Source organism: Pan troglodytes, chromosome 2 (genome assembly GCF_028858775.2).
Source record: "Pan troglodytes isolate AG18354 chromosome 2, NHGRI_mPanTro3-v2.0_pri, whole genome shotgun sequence".
Taxonomy (NCBI): domain Eukaryota; kingdom Metazoa; phylum Chordata; class Mammalia; order Primates; family Hominidae; genus Pan; species Pan troglodytes.
The window spans coordinates 181,519,591-181,536,416 of NC_086015.1; the positions used below are offsets into that span (position 1 = coordinate 181,519,591).

General features: G+C 37.4%; 1 long non-coding RNA gene across 1 annotated transcript in view; it reads right to left on the bottom strand.

The window, feature by feature from the left end:
- Nucleotides 1–2,945: 2,945 nt before the first annotated feature.
- Nucleotides 2,946–16,826, bottom strand: part of LOC107970845 (uncharacterized) — a 57,408-nt gene continuing 43,527 nt past the window's right edge. Inside the window, exon 3 of the long non-coding RNA XR_001713804.3 lies at nucleotides 2,946–8,372. This is a non-coding gene — a long non-coding RNA (uncharacterized LOC107970845). The remainder of the gene's footprint in view (nucleotides 8,373–16,826) is intronic.

Consider the following 16,826-nt stretch of genomic DNA (forward strand, 5'->3'; position numbering starts at 1 on the left):
TCTCCAACCATAAAATGCCATGCCATTCATATCCATGCACCGAGGTTGTTGTCTATCATACATACATGTATATTTTGGAATCATTTATTTGCATCTTCAGATTAGGCAGCTATGGATGCAGGGCCATATCAGGCATGACCAGAAGTGGGTGATGTGTTTATTTTGACTCTCCATTTGTACTTTCTATCCTTTTCTTTCATATTAATACCACCTAAGTTCTTAATAATAACCAATGCATTCTAATCTTGACCTCCAAAAGATAATCTCACAGAAGTTTCAATTTACAGTAAAATGTAAATGGCAGACAAAAACATCAGCTTCTACTCACTCCAGAAGAATATATATTTTACAAGTATCAAGTCTTTTACACAAAATAGGAAAAAATCCATTGTAGTGATTGTGGATTTTCCTACAAAGATGACAAATCTTATTGCCATCTTCTACAATGTAGCCTCTTTCCCATTATCCCAACAAGGAGCAAAAACTCTATTCCCAAAAAAATGTCCAGAAGGAGAAAAAGTTTGTTTACTAAGCTAAGAGTTAGAAGAAAGAGAAAGATAAGAAACCTCCATTCATCCCCTATGACTTTAGGAAAAAAAGAGAGCAACTTCATGTGTATTGAGTTTCCATTACATATTATTCACTATAATAACTCTCTTTTATGTACTATCTTATTTATTTCATATCACTCAAGAGTTTCTTAAAACTCATGATAGAGGTAATTCGTTACCACTGTAATTTTTAAGAAACACGCAGTTTTGAATGTCAGAGTTGAAAGTGGAACTCAAGATTTTTAAGCCAACTGCATTTTCACCAGCGCCACCTGTATATGAACTAGTAGGTATTTCTGTTGATACTCTTGGATCTAAAAAACTTTCTCAGCACTACCTCCCAGTGTACTGTCTCTAGATTCAAACTGCGTGGGCTCAATCTCAGCTATACCATTAACTAGCAGCGTGACTGTAGTCCAGGTATTTAACTCTGCTGAGCTCAATTTCCTTATTTGCCAGAAAGATATGATAATAGTACCTACATTGTTAGGATTATTGTGAAGATTAATTGAACTAAACTACATGAAATGCCTAGCACAGCGGCTCAATAGCTGTTCAGATATTATTGCCATTACTGACTAGGTCAGAGGTGGTCATTTTTGCTTCTTGCATGTCAGCTCTGATTGAGCATTTCGGGAACATTGTGCTGAGAAGAATTCACAGAAGACCTCTGTAAAGAGAGTACTGTGCCTGATTTGTCCCTAAGAGCAGGATGGGCCTAAGGGAACCAAGTGTGCAGCAAATAGGCTATTCTGGACCTGGGTGAAAGCCAACTCTCCTATGGGTCTTGCACAAAATGGTGCTTTAAAAAATGAATGAATGTTTAATGAAGTAAATAAATATGTGAATTAAGGAATCAACTTAAGGCCTACCCAGTGTGGGTCTATATATTAGCTGAATTTAGTGTCAAATTTTGAGTCCACTTTCTCAGCTTTTTAGTCATCGCTCAAAATAGGTGCTTTCTTTAAAACTTCAGGGGATCTCAGAGGAAAGACATTAAAAGGCATTGAAAATATGCAACATCTTTCTTGGTAGATAATGTAATAAGACAAAAGGACTTCTATCTCTAAGAGCCTATGACTCTAGGATTGGAGTATGTCCCAGTTGGAGTTGTCCAAGTTTGCGGCATGTTGGATATGACATTGTACAAAGAAGCAGAGACATGTAGTTCAAATTTAGAACCAGTAAACATATGGTTGTCCACAGTAAGTTCGGGTTGGAGTATTGAGTTTTCAATATAAAAATGAAAACTATCTTTCCCGGCTTTTGAGCTCTGTCCTTCACCTCTGAAATGTTGCCAGGTTAGTTTCAGAAGCAGGCACACATTTCTAAAAAGAGAAAAAAGATCTTTACCACAAAAATAAATAACTTTCAGACTTATGATGTAAAGACCTTAGATGAAGTGACTTGAGAAAATAAGGGAAGTTAGAAAAGTCTCATGAACAACTTTGGAGAAAAAATAGACTGCAGCTTTAGTTGCTCTTTTTACTTCTTCTTCTGAGACTAGGAAATACCAAATTATTTCATCTTTATTATTATTCCTTGTACTGTATCTATATACCTTGAAAAGAGGTGCCATGGTACAGGCTGAGGCTCAAGAGAAAAATGCAAAAAAAAAAAGGGGGATGGGAATGACCTGTCTTGAAAAAGACTACACTTATACTGTTGAAATTGAACCCGAATACAAAGGATTAAATAATGCCTTTTGTATTATTACGAGCCTCTTAAAACAGAAAATTATGAGCCATATTTTATTATTAATTGAGAAGAGCATCTAGCAGGGCTCAATGACTATCTTCTTTCATTTGTGATGCTATAATAAAGCACCACAGACTGGGTAATTTATAAACAATAGAAATTCTCACAGTTCTGGAGGCTGGGAAGTTCAAGACCACAGAGTCTGTATCTGGTGAGAGCCCTCTTGCTGAGTCCTTGTGTGGCAGGCAGGTGGTGGAAAAGCAAGAGAGGATAAACACTGTGTCCTCACATGGCAGAAGGGCAGAGGAGAGAGATGCCACTCGCACAACCCCTTTTAATAAAGGCATTAATCAGTTCATAAGAGAAGAATCCTCATGACCTAAACACTTTCTGAAGGACCCCACCTTCCAACATTGTTGCTTTGGAAATTAAGTTTCCAACAACACATGAATTTTGGACAACACATTAGGACTGTAGCAAAGAGTACCTTGGAGCCAAAAAGATCCAAAACTCATTTTTCAGAGAATATATATGGCACAAGTTATCTGTAGAGCATACTTTGGGAACTACTGGCATATTGCTGCATGGGTATGATGTTAAATGTTTAATGATATATGAGTATAAGACAACCACTTGTACACATTTTTATGGCTTACAATGCAATATTATGTGTTTTTATGCATTTAACTCTCCAAATTACCCTGTGAGGTCAGTATAACAATATTCACTTCAAAGATGTAGAAAGAAAAACCTACAGAGGTGAAATAACTTTCCCAAAGTCTCATAAGTAATTATAGGCAGAACCAGGACTCAGGGTTAGAGCTTTGGCTTTAAGTCTTATGCTGTTTCCAGTAGTAACAGCAGTAAACTAAACTGGAAAAGGTTTTGGCATATATATCAACTTTTCTTAGGAATATAACTATGTTATGGGCCCAGACTCATTAATCTCTCAATATTTCAGAGAAGTCGATAAGAAATTGTTGTATTCCCATTTTGCAGCAGTTGTTTTTCTGTTTCCCTTCACACAGACTCCAAACAATATTTGCTATTCCTTAAATAATGCAGTCTACAGAACCAATTAAATGGAGCAATCCTTTTGCTCACTGCTGTGGATTAAGCTGAAAGCCTCTGAGTGGCTGAAACAAGCAGTGTCCACATTGCTGCCTTACATTGAAGTTATCAACATTTACCTACTGAAGGGATGCAGCTCTGGCCTGCTTTAATTGCTTTAAGTCAAATCCTGCCTCTGTTGTCATAGTTCTCCGGGAGAATACAGATCCCTAGGCTAAGGTTTAAGTGATTTTAATAAGAACAACAACTGCAAACTTTTAAAGATCAACAACAAGGTGAAGATTTTTAGGAAAGTAAACCCAAACAAAATTGGTCCAAAAATATTTGAGAAGTCTGCAACTGATGACTATGGGTGTAACAAAAACTGGTCAGATTGATTTTTTGTGTATATTTGGGCAAGCTGCTTCACATCTTTGGACCTAGTTTATCCTTTTTAAAAAGAAGGCTATTGAATATATATTTAAAACAAAGTTTCTAATATCATCTTGCCAAACTATAAGTGTAAGGGAAAGCATTTTTTGTGCCTAATAAATGTCAGGGCCTTCTTTTATGCATTTCTTAATACTTGGGCTAATCATTTAAGGCTTTTGACACTGAATTTGAGCCTCTGTTTTAATATGCATATGGGTTTTGTCCCCATGAGAAACTGGATGTACTAAAACACTGCACATTGATTGGGGGGCGGGTACAGTTTTCAGAGGTGGTGATGATACCTTTTTCATTCTTATTTTCAAAATAGAGACTGTAGCCTTCAAAAATATTTTGTAATCCCTCAGTGCTTTCCTTCTAAGATTCTTTGGGTCTCTGAAAGCCATGAGTGTTTGTATCTAAATAAGAATCTGGAGCTAGCCTAGAGATTCTGAAGCTTAAGGAATCAGTTTTCTTCTTTTGGGACTGTAAGGGAACAGGGAGACCAGCAAACCTTTTGCAGAATGTTCTCTTCCCCTGATAGTGGAAAAAAAGAAAAAAAAAGGGCAGAAAAATCAGCAACATGATAATGAAATCTCAACAATGACCTTCAGGAAATGTTAAAGGGATAGTGGCAGTGACTGTGGAAAGGATTAGTTTTGAACAGGGTTAATTTTCCCTCCAAATCATACTTTGAAACATGAAGTTAAAGCAGTAAGTTTTGTGATCACAAAATAAAAATTGCCAAGAGCATATCATTCAAGGCTAAAAGTGCTGAGAACAGGAGAAAGTTTGAAATAGAATTATGTGTTTCTCAGATGTCAAGTACATAAGCTTCCATATGATCACAGACACAGTGCCATTTCAAAATGCTCCTAAAATGGATTCTATATTGTTTTCCAAATTTAGAATTTGATATTTTTGCTAATTAAACAATGAGGTTGTATGTGAAAATTAAAAAAAAAAAGGCAGCTATGATTACAGGTCTTGCTGTGGCACTTTAAGTATATTTAATTCACTTTTCTTACAACAATTTAATAAATTAGGAAATATTTCAAAATGTAAATATAGGTTTTATCAATTTGCAAAGTGATTGCTTTGGTGGTAATAGATTCTTCTTAAACATCAAGTCATGACATCTATCTCATTCCTGACTGAAGTTCCTGGTCTATTTTGGTGAATGTACTATGTGTATTTAGGGTGGAAAAGTATATTCTGGAGTTGTTGGATTCTTGTTCTACAAATGCCAACTAGATCAAGATAGCAAATAGTGTTGTTTAGATCCTATAATGTTTACTAATATATTTTTGTAGTTGTTTGAAAATATTATTTTTATTACTCAAAAAGATCCCGTAAGATGAAAACAAAAATACCATGATATTAAAAGTCTTCACTGAAACCACATTTGGCAAAATGTCTACTTAAATTACATAGATTTACATAATTTTAATAATAATCATCAAAGAGTTTAACACTGAATTCACTTTACTCATTTTTCCTACAAATATATTTTGTATAGTTTCTTTTTTTTTCTTTTTGTAACTTTCATTTTAGGTTCAGAGGTACATGCACAGGCTTATTATAGGTAAATTGCATGTTACAGGGATTTGCTGCACAGATTATTTTTTCACCAAGGTAATAAGCATAGTGCCCAATAGATAGTTTTTCAATCCTCACTCTCCTCCCATTCTCCACCCTCAAGTAGGCCTCAGGGTCTGTTATTTTCTTCTTTGTGTCCATGTGTATTCAATGTTTAGCTTCCACTTATAAGTGACAACATGCAGTATTTGGTTTTCTGTCCTGATTAGTTTGCTCAGGATTATGACCTCCAGCACCAACCATGTCACCACAAAGGACATGAATACATTTTTGTTTATGGTTGTGTGTTTCTCATTTGCTTGGTTGATTTTCTCTATCTCTTTATTTTGAGCCTATCCACGTTGTTTCATGTGAGATGGATCTCTTGAAGACAGCACACCAATGAATTTTGCTCTTTATCCAGCTTGCGATGCTATGCCTTTTAATTGATGCATTTAGCCCATTGCCATTTAAGGTTAATATTGATAGTGCAGATTTAATCCTGTCATCATGTTTTTAGCTGGTATTATACAGACTTGATGTGTAGTTGCTTTATAGTATCAATGGTCTATGTACTTAAGTGTGTTTTTGTGGTTGCTGATAATGATCTTTCCTTTCCATGTTTTGTACTCCCTTCACAACCTCATGTAAGGCATATCTGATGGTAATTCTTTCAGTATTTGCTTATCTGAAAAGGATCTTATTTCTCCTTTGCTTATGAAGCTTAGTTTGGCTGAATATGAAATTCTTATTTGGATTTTATTTTCTTTAAAAATACTGAATCTAAGCCCCCAGTCTTTTCTGGCTTGTAGGATTTCTGCTGAAAGGTCTGCTGTTAGCTTGATGGGGTTGCCTTTGTAAGCAACCTGTCCCTTCTCTTTAGCTGCCTTTAACATTTTTTCTTTCATTTCAACCTCAGAGAATCAGGTGACTCTGTCTTGGGAATGATCATCTTGTATAATATCTTGCAGGCGTTCTCTTCATTTCCTGGATTTGAATATTGGACTCTCTAGCGAGGTTGGGGAATTTTTCATTGACAATATCTTGAAATATGTTTTCCAAGTTGCGTGCTTTCTCTCCCTCATTTTCAAGGATGCCAATGCATCAGAAATTTGATCTCTTTACATAATCTCATGTTTCTTGGAGGTTTTGTTTATTCTTTTTATATCCTTTTTTCTTTATTTTTGTCTGACCAAGTTAACTTTGGAGAACTGGTCTTCAAGATCTGAGAGTCCTTCGTCAGCATGGTCTACTCTGCTGTTAATACTTGCAATTGTATTGTGAAATTCTCAAAGTGAGTTTTTCAGCGCTGTCACTCTATCACATCAGTTTGGTTCTTTCTTAAAATGGCCATTTCATCTTTCAGCTCCTGTATTGCATTATTGTATTCCTTAGTTTCCTAGGATTGGGTTTCAATCTTCTCCCAAATCTTGATCATCTTTCCTATCCATATTCTGAAGTCTATATCTGTCACTTCTGTCTTTTCAGCCTAGTTAAGAACCACCACTGAGGAAATGGAGTGATCGTTTGGAGGTAAAAAGACACTCTGGCTTTTTGAATTGCCAGAGTTTTTTGCACTGGTTCTTTCTCATCTTTGATATTACTGTCCTTTGGATAGGGATTTTGGCTTTTATCTTCTTTGATGCCCTGGGAGTTAGATTGTGGCATATGATGGGTTCAGTCAACTGGCTTCATTTCTGGAAGATTTTAGAAAGCCAAGGCTCAGCTCTACACTGCTGGGCTGCATGTTTTAACTCTGGGAGGCTGGTACTGGGCCCCCAGCCTTGTTCTCTGGCCCCTCAAGGTTAGGAAGCTGCTGCACTGGAGAGACTGAGGTGTTCTTGTCCACTGGCCACCACACTCTGATGGGGAGGGGGGCTGGTCAAAGCATGTCACTGGAGTAGTGGCAGTGGGATCCATGCTGGCTCATGCATACCAGCAGCCACAGCAATGTGGCAAGGTGCACACATGTTGGCTTGCACAGGGCAACTGTGGGAACAGGGAGGTGGTGTTCCTGCACATGTTTATGCCAGTGATGACAGCACAGCAAGGGCAGTACACTAGCAGAGATGGAGTTGCTGGTGTCCATGTATGCATTCACACTGGCAGCATTGGTGGCGGTGGTGGCAGGGGTTGGGGGGAGAACAGTGTTGCCAGCATCTGTGCACACATTAGTGCTGGCACAGGAGTGAACCTGCATGTTAATGGCAGGGGGAAGCAACAAGGTGGACTCATACAAGCACAGCGATGGAGGATGGCCATGAGCAAATGCATGTCAGTAAAGCATTACGGGAGGGCTGTGATGGGGTGAAGCTGTGCGTGGGCTGGTTCATGTAAGTGGGGCCTGGTCTGCTGGAGTTCTCTGATAATCAGGCACAGTCTGCCATTGAAGGAGCTAAGTCTGCCATTGAAGGAGCTATGATGTGGGTTCCTAGAAGCACCCCTGTTGGGTATCCAAGGCTGCACTTCAAGCAAGCACGACCAGACTGGCTCCCCAAGAGAGGCCAGCAGGTAACAGAGCATCAGATCAGGCATCAGGCCGCATCCCACAAGCAGGACTGCCCTGCTTTGTCTAGCTCTAACAGTCATATTGAGGCTAAAGTATCCTGGAGAAGCACAGTGAGCCTTGGAGGATGGATGTCCCTGGATGTGCTTCACTGCAGCTGTTCTCCCACCACTCTGGGCTCTGCATAGGCTGGAGTCCTGCCCATATGACCTCTCTGAGCAGCTTTTCCTACCATCTCAGATGCCCATAGAGGTTGAGGGACCTACCAAAATGGGTCCATGGTGAGAGCGGGCCACTCCTCACCTGTAAACTCACCCTTCCCCCAGGAGTCTCTGAAGGCCAGGTACAAGTCCTGAGGCTCAGCCACACTATGCAGGGTTCCCAGCTTCCTCTCTCTTCAGCCCAGCATCTGCATCCTCTCTGCATCCACTCTTAATGCCTTCCATCAGAAGATCTACTCAGAGGTGTGTTATAGTCTTTCCAATGTCCCAGTCTCTCAGTGGGAGATATTTCTCCTGGCCACATCTAGTCAGCAATCTTGGCAATTCTCCACGGTTCTACTGACAAAACAAACAAACAACAACAACTATATATATATATATATATATATATACACACACATATATATATATATGTATATTAGTTTCTAAGGGAGAGATTTTTAAATGATTGTCCAATTATTTATTTCTTCCTTTAATCCTGTTTTTGCTTTATATGTTTTAAGGTTTGTTATTAGGTGTATACATATTCATGATTATCATATGTTCCAAATCGATTAGCCTATTAACATTATAAAATAATGTTCTTTATATTATTAATGCTTATGTTAATAATACTTTGTCTTCAAGTCTATTTTATCTGATATTAATATAGTTTCACTAGTATTCTTATACTCACATTTTCTTATTGCATGATATATCTTTTTCTATCAATTACTTTTAACTTGTTTCTTTATATTAATGTGCTTCTCTTTGTGATAGAATATAGTTTCATCTTCCTTTATTTCTAATAATCTCTGCCTTTTAATCAGAGTGTTTTTAATCAATATTTAATGGCATTATTGATTAGGTTAAATTTAGGTCTACCATTTTATTATTTGTTCACTGTGTATAACATTTCTCCCTCTTTCCCCATTCTTGTCTTCTTTTATTTGTAGTGTTTTAGAATTTAGCTTTTTAACTATGTCTATTCGCATTTTTTCTTTTTAAGCGGTTGCTCTAGGGATTACTATGTGCACCCTATTTTTCTCAGTCTACTTAGAGTATTAATATTTAGAAACCTTGCAAAATAGTAAGTTCATTTATCCACACACTCTCCACTATGCTTTATGTAATTTTAACATCTGGGTTATCTCTAATTTGTCATCTGTTGTTTGCCTTTTTCTTTGCAATAAAGCCACATTTTTCTCACACACACATATGAGTAATTTTAGATTGTCTCCTGGAAGTTGTGAATGTTATGTTGTATAGACTCTATTGTATTATATTGTTTTAAGGAGTATTGTTTTCTTTCAGCAGGCAATTCACTTAGAATCATATTGTCAATTCTGATGCCTGTGGTAGGTGGTGGCTCAGATATCAGATCAATTCTTAAATTTTTAGATGTACGCAATTTTCAGTTTGTGTCATAAACAACAGATTCAAGAGTCAGCCAGTGACAGGCTGAGTTAAACCAGGAGACTTGGGGTTCACCTTCTCTGTGCCTCAGCTTTCTGAGTACCTTCCTTTATTCTCTGGTAGCCTTGGCTGTTTGATCTCCCTTGATGGCCAGAAGGACTGGGTTCTCTATCACAGATTTGCATTTGTTTTTGCTTTCAAGGCAATGCCTATGGCCACTGTCAGAGAAAAGTCACAAAATCCAGGGAACTCATTTTATGCCAGTCACTTGCTACAAGTTTCTACTCCAATCCCAAATCTACCACCACTGTTCAACCCCTAGAGCCCTCTGTTAGATTCTATTGTTGCAGATTTGTTTTTCAAATTTTATAGCTGTTATTTGTAGAAGAAATTGGCCTTTTAGGCACCCACTCTTCCAAGCCAGAAGGCCAAATTCTCACTAATTTCTTTGTTTCCCTTCCTCTTGAAGGAAGGGCCTGAGAATCATTTAACTCCAGTTATCCACTTCCAAAAGCATATGCTGCTAAGTCGTACATTTTAATTATCTTGATGTTTTAAACTCCACATTACATCATTCTTATTGTGTTATGCTTTCAATATTAATTCAGCTCCACAATACATCTTTCTTATTGTTTTATACTTTCAATATTAGTTCACCTTTACTTTTCTATGTACTTTTCTTGATTCACTACACTTCTTTCTATATCTCTGAGCTCTATCTTAGCTTATTTTCTTCTGCCTGAAAAAAAATTATTAGCATTTTCTTCAGTGATGGTACACTGAAAAATTTTCTCATTTTGTTTGTCAGAAAGTGTCTTTATTTTACTCTCACTCTTCAAGAATATTTTCAATAAATTATAGTTACAGGTTTGCAATTATTTCATTTCCCCATTTTGACAATACCATTTATTTTCCTTCCTGTCTTTATTATTTCTGTTGAAAATTTGGCTTTCATTCTAATTGTTGTTCCCTGAAAATAATTTATTCATATAATCTATATTAATATTTTTTCTTCAAATTTAGCTTCAATACTGCTATGATCATAAGCCTGCATGTGACTTTCTTTTAAATGTTTCTACTTGGGATTTGTAGGATTTGTAGGCTTCTAAGCTTGATGCTTTTCCTCAATTAAAAACAAATTATTTATCATTACGTTCTCTAATATCATTTCTGTCCTATCCTCTCTTCCTTTTTATTTTGGGATTAGATTACATATAAGCAGACCTATATACTGTCTCTCTTTTTTTCTCTTTATATTTTCTAGACTTATATATAATTTGTTTTGGTATTCGAAATTTATTTCTAATCTGTAATCTAGTTCACAAATTCTCTCTTGTCTGCCGTTAATTCCACTATTTGAGTTTTTCACTTTGGTGTTTAGGTTTCTCAATTACAGAATTTCAATGTGGTTCTTCCCAGTTTCAAGCTTAAATTATTTTATTCCTGCCCTTAACTTCTTAATTTAGTGAGCATACTTATTTGAAAACCTGGAATTGACAACTTCCCCCAGTGGGTCTGTTTCTGTTATTATCATTATTGATATTACTTTCCAGTCATGTTATTTTTACCACTTATATAACTAGCATTTTGATTTCATGTTTTAAATATTGTATTTTCATTTTTAAAATGTCAGCCTTAATTTTAGATACAGGGGTACATGTACATATTTGTTACATGGGAATATTGCCTGATGCTGAGATTTGGAGTATGGATCCTGTCATCCTGGTACTAAGTATAGTACTCAATGGGTATTTTTTGTAACCCAGCCCCTCTCCCTCCATCCTCTAGTAGTCTGTAATGTTTATTGTTTCCATACTTATGCCATGTGTGCTAGTATTTTCAAAACTTTGTAGATAGTTTGAGTAATAGAAACATTTTGTTTTTCCCGAAAGTATTTAAATTTTTATATTCAGAGTACCTAGCCATCTGGGATTACTCAAAGCTGAGATGCCCACAAAGCTGAACTGCAGTCCCTGCAGAAGCCATCTTCTTCTGTATCACAGTTACTCTCTAGTGAGGCTTTTTAGAGTTCCATCTCAGTGTAAGGAAGATGCATCAGGACTTTTACTGGTGGGCCTTGTACCTAGAGGTTTTTATTCTAGCCTTGAGGCTATCAAATGAGCCATCCATCCTTTTATTCTTTCAGCTCCCTCATAGATTTTTTTACTTACTCCCAGGTGAAATATAACTCAAATTCCTCTGATTTTCAATCTTTCCACACATCCCAGACTGATAATTCCTCACTATTATGCTATCTCCCTATTACTTTCAAGCAAAATTTTTTATATATCGACAAGATTTTCAATTGACTTCTAGGGGATAGTTGGACCAAGTTACCTAATCTGCCATTATAGGAAGCAGAAATGTAAAGTTAAACATTTTTTTAAAAATTTATACTATAAGAAGACAACTATTATTTAACTATAATAATATTATTTGATGGGGTAATTACAGCAAGTTAGGGAAATAATCAAATGCCACCTGTGATAGTCAAAATAATCAAATCTATGCACTTTATCAAAATTTTTAAATTAGCATATAGTATTTACTGTTTTTATAAGAAAGGATTTTTTTCAAAGCATTATTTATACACACTACAGAGTATTCTTTATTTAGACATATCATGACTTACCCTACTGTATCCCTCTTTCACAATAAATATCATTCTGCATAAATCATTATTATATTTGCTAGCAGTTTGGGTTATTAGTTTTTCCTTTCATTTAGAAAAATGGCTGTTGTATTTATTTAATATAACCAGCAAATATTCATTGCTTAGTTCTATTTTACTAATTTCTTTTATAAATATTATTATTCTGTTTTTCCATAAGTTTGACCTTTTTTTCTGACTTTCTATCTTAAATGCTCAGGTCACATATTTCTACTGGCTTTCATTTTTAAAAAATGTGTTTAAGGCCACAGCTATGTCATGGTTACACTATTATGTTGTTCATTTCTAATGTAATTCATTATGTTATATCCTGTTTATTATGTTTTATTGTTAAATTTCTATGTATTTTACAACTATCATTATTTTACTCTTTTACCTGAGGGTACTTTACAATGACTAATTTTTCACACGACTCAAAAAAGTTTATAATTCTGACACTCCTGACCTATGACCACAGACAATGGGCATGAGATTTACAATTATATTATATAACAAAAATGTGTCATTTTGGTTTGATAGTAAATGTTTAATTTAAACTTTTCACCCTTAAACCCTATTTTATTTTGCTCTATTGTATTGCTCACTCTGAAGAAAGCGGTTGCCATGTTGTGTGGATTTGCAACCTACCAACAGTAAAATGAGAGGGCTTGGAAGCAGATTCCCCTGCAACTGAGCTTGAGATGACTCCAGACCTGGCCAGTACCTTGATTACAACCTTGTCAGTGACCCTGAGACAGAACCATTCAGCTAAACCACCCCAGGTGGTTATAGTCTGTGAGAAAAACAAATGTTTGTTGCTTCAAGCCACTAAGTTTTGGAGTAATGTATTACACAAGAAAGAGATAACTAGTATACATCTCATTTCTTTTCTACCAATATTAAATAATTAATAAAATTTCAAGTGACAAGGTAACATATAGGAAAAAGAGGGTATGGCTAAACCAAGATGTTTAAAACAAAATTACGGTCAAGTCTCAATTGTGTATAAGTAAGGAAATAGAAAGTACTAATCTCTCCAGATATGATGATAAGAAACCTGGATATCTGTCCATGGGGTCAGGAAATAAAAATCCAATGTTGAGAACCAAAGAAGATGAATGGAGTTAAATGAACAGTTTATGACTTCCCAAATGCAGTTCACGTGAACCAAGTTCATGGCCACGGCCCAACCTTCACCACCTTACACCGTATTGAGTTGTATCACAGAAGTGTCGTTGGCTTACTTGCAGACTGCTGATTGAAATCTGCTCTGCCATCAAGCTTCAGGTTCATGGCAGTGCACTGTATTCCAATCTCTTTTGTCCTTACATGTATTTAACACGAGGAATTATGGTTTAAATTGAACCTAAAAGCTAAAATTTCTGTGACAGATATTTATTTAAAGCCAAATAAGAAATGCTATGCTCTGCCAAATCCTTTGGGAAGAATCCTCAAGAGAATTACGTTTCCTGCTGCGTGTTTTATCTCTTTCACAATATAAAAGATGGGACTTTTCCTTTTGGGGTGTTTTAAGATCTCTGACATCTGGTTTAGAAAGTGATGAACGTGCAACTTCAGTAATATCTTGCTTTTGTCACAGGAAACATCAATAGACAGAACTATGCCTGTGACGTTCATACTAGCGCACTCTATCATAACAACATTTTTGTTAAAATTTGGACTTGGTCCTGTCACTTGACTTGTGGAGAATGGGTTATCTTGTTTCAAAAATCTTTGCCAACTATCAGTCATCATTAGTGAAAACATCTTTTTTCTGCCCCATACTAATAATTCAACATACATACTTTCTCAATCACATCTTTGTTGTCTTGTTCCCCCTCATCCTCCTTTGCTCCAATTTTTCATTTTAGTATAGCTGTTCCAATTTCTGGTGCCTTTTGAAAAATTGTCATAAAGCTTCCTGTCTCTCTGTTTTTATTCTCTGACCTTGGCTAACTGGAAGTCCTGAAACCTAAAACAGATATTTTTACTTCTACTTGTAAAAAGACCACCTATGAATAACTATAAATGTATGATTATAAACAAGAGAGGCATTTGGGGAGACATTCCTTAGCAGACTCCTCTTATAAAGCAGTGCAACATATTGCATAAGGGCTCAGGCTTTGGACACAGGTGGATATGGGCTTACGTTCTAGTTTTGCTATTTAACTGTGTGACCATGGGGAGAGTTCTGTATGTTCTCCAGGTATCAGGTTCCTTATATATTAAATGGTATTTGCCTAGAATATTACTTTGGGTTTTAGATATAATGATGTATGTAAAGTGTTTTTTAAAAAGAGCTTGGAATATAATAAATGCTCAGAAATTATCAGCCCTACCTCTCCCAGGAAAGGTTGGTTTTGGTTATGCTATCATATCATAGGTTTTTCTACAATAACGAGATAGATAACTTTTTCTTTTATTGGATATAGAATGAAGAAATTTAGCCCACAAAACAAGCATATTAAGGGAATTATGTGGCCTTTTTAACAGGGTTTACTTCAGGTCCACAGCAGTATATGTGAACACACTGTTGACTGATAAGGGATGTAAAAACTACCTCTTAGGCTTGGTGCGGTTGCTCACACATGTAATCCTAGCCCTTTGGGAGGCCAAGGCAGGTGGGTCACTTGAGGTCAGTAGTTCAAGACCAGCCTGGCCAACAAGGTGAAACGCCATCTCTACTAAAAACACAAAAAATTAGCCAGGCGTGGTGGTTCCTGCCTGTAATCCCAGCTACTCAGAAGGCTGAACCAGGAGAATCACGTGAACCCAGGGGGAGAGGTTGCAGTGAGCTGAGATCACGCCATTGCACTCCAGCCTGGAGGAAAAGAGTGAAACTCCATCCAAAAACAAAAAACAAATAACAACAACAAAAAACACCTCTTATTAAGTTCCTGATCTATGTGAAGAAATGTATGATAGCCATTAGATAGAAAGATAGATGATGATGATGATAGATGATAGATGGATAGAAAGAAATGGAGTCATGAGATCACAGAATTTGAAAAATTAAGAAAGCTTAAATAATTGGTAATGCAACCCCTAATTTTACAGATGAAAGGAAAGATACGATGCTGAATTTGCAAGAAGACAATTGTCTCATATTCCTTTCTCATGTTATTTCCACTACACCAAAATGTTGACTACAGACATTTCCACAGAATCTTGCAAATAGCACCAAAGAATTCATTTGCAACTATTTGTACAATGAAAAAATTTCAAGAATTTGAAATCGAAAGACCTCTTACAGAAGTTTATTGAAGATTGTTACTTTTTGATAAAGCAAAATATTTTGCCTAAACTAGATATACACCTGCATTTGAATCTATTTCATTGTCCTACCAGACAATAAATGGCCTTTGAAGGTAAAAATGGATTTACTACTTAAAATCATTCAAGCATATGCAGTCAGAACTGTGGAAAGCAGTAAGTGCAGTTATCAAGTAAAATTCCCAAAGTGTATAACCTTCTCTCATCCAGCATGTTAAGCCTTTTGGCAAAGTTTATTAGCATTTTAAAAATACTAAAATGAAAAATAAAGTCTCCCTACTTTTAGAATAAACTAAAATATACTGAATACCAATGCTTCAGGGACTTTAAGAAACACTTTCAAAGGGGGAGGACACAGCCACGTGGAACAGCTCCCACACAGGGCCTGAGACAGTTGGCGTGCTTTTAACAGATCTTCAGAGGGACGGTATTGAGAATGGACAGAGGGAAGACCCAGAAGCTAGGCTGAAGGGGGAGAAAGCTGGAAACTCTGCACAAGGCTACTGTGCACCAGAACCCATTTTTGGACCATAACAGCACTAGGGGAATGGGTGAGTTGAATTGGTAAGGAGCAACCCACTCTTGCCACAGGCCTCTGGAACCCCAGCATGAGGAGACCCCTTGACTACCACTGACACATGAGTTGGCAGAGAGACCTGCTTAGAGAATTTGAAAAATTAAGAAAGCTTAGAGAAGTGGTAGGGGCAGAAGCCAGCTGATGTGGAAATCAGAGGGTTTGGTGTGAGAACATCTGCAGCAGAGCATGTCCAGGGACAGCCATCTTCTTAGGCCCAAGTTGCTCCCACTGAGACTTTAGCCCTCGGGGAACTGTTGGACCTGATCTCTGCAGGGTGGTCTTGCCCATCAGATGGGGCTGGTCAAATCTAAACACCCTTTGGTCTGCTGTCCTCTCCTGAGACCCCAGCCTGGCCATGGCTGCTTGCAGGGCAGTCTTGGGTACCCTTGGGGCCTGAACAATAGCTTCTGTGCTGGTTGACCATGACCAGTGGAGAACTCCAGAGAGGCGGCCCCTATGGTGGTACATCAGCCAACCTGCTCCCTCCCCGTACTGCAGTCTCCCCTGTGACCGTGGTAACTCCCTACATTGCTTTGCTGGCACCTGTCTGTATAGGCAGGTTTGCTTTCCTTGCCCCACCCAGGCACAGGAGTTCAGTCTGCCCGCCCTTCCCTTACTGCCCTGCCATTGCAGACAAAGCCTTGGTGGGCACAGAGCCAGCAAGGCTCACCACCTTCCTTGTAATAACATTGCACAGAGAACAGCAGATCCTCCTCCACCCTGAGCAATCACTCCTGCTTGTGGGGTACAGAGAAAGCACCCAGATCTGAACTTGCCAGCACCTCACCCCGAAGCCAACACCACCTACAGCACAACCACATGCAGTCTCCAGCATGGGCCCCTGCCAACCCAGCTGCATTGCCTCCACCACTGTGGTACATGCCTGCAGGGAGGCAGG